A 5,000-nucleotide genomic window follows, 5' to 3' on the forward strand; every position below is an offset into this window, starting at 1 on the left:
GCGCACCACAAAACACAGCGCCATCTGTAGGTCTCCCGCGGCATGACGTCCTGCAACGACGATACCGCCATCTATGAGACGCCAAGCCGACTAAGACAGCGATGGGCCCACAGTGCCCATCTTTCGACCCCACCCACAAAGCCTGCGTCCTCTGTCGACCACAGCACCCCAACGCCAGCGCCTCTGCCGCACGAAATCGTCGACCGGCAATCACTCCACCGGCGCCCCACCCTAACCGCCCAACTCGCAACTCCAGCGGATGAACGGCGGACTTTTCCCGCAGTCGCAATGTGCAATCCACCCCTATAACTTGCGTTTCATGAAGAGTTATGTCCAATATGCGACATTCCCGCTGTCCCTATACATGAGCTGCGAGCTGTACCAGTTACGAGCTAGAGACGCGATCGCGTTGCTCTCTGTACGAATGCCGATGCTGAGCGGTCAGCTAGGAGGCGCTCCATCCATGTCGGTACCGGTGGGCGTTGCACTCGCAGTCGCAAAAACGTACGGCAAGTATATTACTCGGAAGAGTTTATGACAGTCCAAGCCCCCCTGCGTGGGGAGCGTCTTTCTAGGCCATGACCCACCGGAAGGGCGCAGCGTCCCCCACCCCAGACATGTGACGTCACACTATCGGTATTGACGACTCGACTCATTGCTTATAATCATTTGCCATACACCGGTGGAAGCTGCCGAGACGAGTAGCTACATAGCGCGCTCGCCGTGTCACTAATGTACAGAGATACAACAGTTTCGACTGGAACCGGATTAAACGTATACACGGCGCTGATTAGTAATACATAGACCCATCAGAATACAGATAATATATACAACTGTCCGTATACATGCTGAAAGACTCTGCTCACAATCACAACCACACGGCAGCCACACACTCTTATCACGCACTACTCTCCGCCTGTAACACGCACACAGACAATATGTAAGCACCAGCATGGAACAACACCCAGTGCATCCTCTCCGCCACATGAGACAATCCACACTGTCATAACCAGACTGGGAGGTCCACTCAGAAAACGGAATATCCCACCCCCCCCGACAACCACCATTGCTCAGCTAAGCCACCAACACCCACACATGTCCTACACAGGGGTGCACCCAACATCACAATACTGCCTCCTCTCACAGCACACAAACAATGGCAGGAATGAAAGACACAGGTCTGCCACAAGCATGGAATCGGAGCGCCGCCTGTCATGAGCCAAAGGTGCATCCTGACGTGGCAAATCAGATGATGCCGCAGGCATCCACTTACTATAATCACAATCAACAAACCGACCGGCCGCCCCCCCCCCCCCCCATTACACCTTTCCATACAACAATGTGTACCTTAACCTAAACTATACTGTACCTTAACCTAAACTATACTGTACCTTAACCTAAACTATACTGTACCTTAACCTAAACTATACTGTACCTTAACCTAAACTATACTGTACCTTAACCTAAACTATACTGTACCTTAACCTAAACTATACTGTACCTTAACCTAACCTATACGGTACCTCAACCTAACCTATATTGTGCCTCAACCTAACCTATGTTGCGCCTTAACCTAACCTATGTTGCGCCTTAACCTAACCTATGTTGCGCCTTAACCTAACCTATGTTGCGCCTTAACCTAACCTATGTTGCGCCTTAACCTAACCTATGTTGCGCCTTAACCTAACCTATGTTGCGCCTTAACCTAACCTATGTTGCGCCTTAACCTAACCTATGTTGCGCCTTAACCTAACCTATGTTGCGCCTTAACCTAACCTATGTTGCGCCTTAACCTAACCTATGTTGCGCCTTAACCTAACCTATGTTGCGCCTTAACCTAACCTATGTTGCGCCTTAACCTAACCTATGTTGCGCCTTAACCTAACCTATGTTGCGCCTTAACCTAACCTATGTTGCGCCTTAACCTAACCTATGTTGCGCCTTAACCTAACCTATGTTGCGCCTTAACCTAACCTATGTTGCGCCTTAACCTAACCTATGTTGCGCCTTAACCTAACCTATGTTGCGCCTTAACCTAACCTATGTTGCGCCTTAACCTAACCTATGTTGCGCCTTAACCTAACCTATGTTGCGCCTTAACCCAACCTATGTTGCGCCTTAACCCAACCTATGTTGCGCCTTAACCCAACCTATGTTGCGCCTTAACCCAACCTATGTTGCGCCTTAACCCAACCTATGTTGCGCCTTAACCCAACCTATGTTGCGCCTTAACCCAACCTATGTTGCGCCTTAACCCAACCTATGTTGGGCCTTAACCCAACCTATGTTGCGCCTTAACCCAACCTATGTTGCGCCTTAACCCAACCTATGTTGCGCCTTAACCCAACCTATGTTGCGCCTTAACCCAACCTATGTTGCGCCTTAACCCAACCTATGTTGCGCCTTAACCCAACCTATGTTGCGCCTTAACCCAACCTATGTTGGGCCTTAACCCAACCTATGTTGGGCCTTAACCCAACCTATGTTGGGCCTTAACCCAACACACGTTGGGCCTTAACCCAACACACGTTGGGCCTTAACCCAACACACGTTGGGCCTTAACCCAACACACGTTGGGCCTTAACCCAACACACGTTGGGCCTTAACCCAACACACGTTGGGCCTTAACCCAACACACGTTGGGCCTTAACCCAACACACGTTGGGCCTTAACCCAACACACGTTGGGCCTTAACCCAACACACGTTGGGCCTTAACCCAACACACGTTGGGCCTTAACCCAACACACGTTGGGCCTTAACCCAACACACGTTGGGCCTTAACCCAACACACGTTGGGCCTTAACCCAACACACGTTGGGCCTTAACCCAACACACGTTGGGCCTTAACCCAACACACGTTGGGCCTTAACCCAACACACGTTGGGCCTTAACCCAACACACGTTGGGCCTTAACCTGCTCTGTAATTGTCATACGACGCGTTAAATTAGTGTAGTGTTGCCTAACTGCAACCCCCGCAATATAGTTTGCTACTCGCACTGCCCGGTCCCCAGTGTATCGCTTCATGTTAAACACCTTGCAGCTATACACTGTAATGTGGATGGCAGCAGGACGTACATGCTCAATGCCCTTTGCAGTTGTTCATTGGCATTTGCAGTTGTTCATTGGCATTCGCATGGCGAAGCACTTAGCCTACGCTGTGGTACGGCCTGTGTCAACTGTCCGCTGATGTTGTACGTCCAAATCACACACTGTACTGCACATTGGTCCTCATGTACTGAATGATACATCGTGGTACATGTGACCGTACAACGACTGCGCCAACAACGGCGAACCATGCGGTCCAAATGTTGTGCACTCAGCTACGTGTCGTCTCCCTATAAGAGCTGGATTGCAGTGTGGTATGCCCTGGATGGCGATCAGCATGAGCCGTCTGTTGATGTAGTGGCGCGTGTTGTCAGACGTAGTCGTCTCTTCTCACACACCGTGATAGCATGGTGCACTGCGTTCCACATCTGCGACATGCGACAGAGGCCGGTTGACAGTCGTTCGCGCAATGGACATCGCATACGTACGGGGGCCACCTTCCACGTGTTCGCGAAGCGTGCACATGTTGTTGCGTGTATGTGGGCAGACATAGTGTGTCGTGACACCTGACACAGGCATGCAACAATCGTTGAATTTGCAAATGGCGATGGACGCCTACGTTTGCTGGTGACGTTACGCAAATGAACAACTGGTAAACCGTTGTGGTGCGGTTGTTCTCGCTAGAGGTGAATCAGTGATGGCGACGATCGGTTGAGCTACCAACCGGTTGTTCCAGCGATACCCACCATGCCCACGAACGTGAATGGCATCTGGGTGTGAAGCGATACGCGGCGGTGGCTGGGTGGGACCGTCCCCGGCCGGTGAGGGGGGGCCTCCCGGCGTGCTGGCCGCGCGGTGCGTGGGCGCACGCGCTACAGCCGGCTGGTGGGGGCGGCCAGTGGCAGGCGCGCCGGCCGACGGAGGCGGCAGGCGGCGCAGCTGCGCGCCGGCGCACCCTGCACGCGGCGCCGTGCGGCCAAAGTAGGTCCTCGCGGGCCCGGTGCGAAGCGCGGTGGACATCTGCAGTGTGCTGGTCCGATTGAGGACTGTGTGCGCTGAGGATGCGCCGCCGCCCGGCGCTCGGCGCCGCGACGCCGTCTGCTGCTCGGTCGCCTCTGCGGTTCTCGCAGGTGGTTTGTATCGCAGCTGTGCGGACGTGTTGGCGCGTGCGCTGTGCTGGGAGAGTTCGCTTCGGCACCCAAGTGGGGCTTTTGTCCTTCTGTGGCGCTGGCGTTGGAGCTGCCGGTCACCGTAGGTGGCGCGTGTTGTCTCCCGCCGGCAATGCCACGACAGCACGCTCCCGGGCCTCTGTCGGCAGCGGCAAGCTCAGTTGGGAGCACGGGTGGTCGCACCTAAAGCGTCTACTCGCCAAACCCCGGGCGATTGCGCCTCTCTCGAACCCGACCAAGTACTTAGGACGGCGCTGCGCGCCGCCGGGACCTGAGAGGGTTTCGAGGTGTATGGTGCAGGGGAGCTCAGCCTCCTCCTGTTTGCAGAATAATTGAGCGGACGCTTGCGTGTTCGCGCGGGCCCCCGGGACACACTCCCGGGCGGCCGGCTGCTCAGCTCTAGTTGACGCAGCTCCCTGGTTGATCCTGCCAGTAGTCATATGCTTGTCTCAAAGATTAAGCCATGCATGTCTCAGTACAAGCCGCATTAAGGTGAAACCGCGAATGGCTCATTAAATCAGTTATGGTTCCTTAGATCGTACCCACGTTACTTGGATAACTGTGGTAATTCTAGAGCTAATACATGCAAACAGAGTCCCGACCAGAGATGGAAGGGACGCTTTTATTAGATCAAAACCAATCGGTCGGCTCGTCCGGTCCGTTTGCCTTGGTGACTCTGAATAACTTTGGGCTGATCGCACGGTCCTCGTACCGGCGACGCATCTTTCAAATGTCTGCCTTATCAACTGTCGATGGTAGGTTCTGCGCCTACCATGGTTGTAAC

The 5,000-nt window shown here is 53.9% G+C and overlaps 1 non-coding gene across 1 annotated transcript in view; it reads left to right on the top strand.

Annotated features, from left to right (window-relative positions):
• Positions 1 to 4,629: 4,629 nt before the first annotated feature.
• The window catches only part of LOC126442571 (small subunit ribosomal RNA), a 1,910-nt gene continuing 1,539 nt past the window's right edge, over positions 4,630 to 5,000 (top strand). The window contains exon 1 of the ribosomal RNA XR_007581544.1: positions 4,630 to 5,000. This exon is cut by the window's right edge and continues 1,539 nt beyond it. This is a non-coding gene — a ribosomal RNA (small subunit ribosomal RNA).

The sequence above is a fragment of the Schistocerca serialis genome, unplaced genomic scaffold (genome assembly GCF_023864345.2).
Source record: "Schistocerca serialis cubense isolate TAMUIC-IGC-003099 unplaced genomic scaffold, iqSchSeri2.2 HiC_scaffold_1379, whole genome shotgun sequence".
In the NCBI taxonomy this organism is placed as follows: Eukaryota; Metazoa; Arthropoda; class Insecta; order Orthoptera; family Acrididae; genus Schistocerca; species Schistocerca serialis.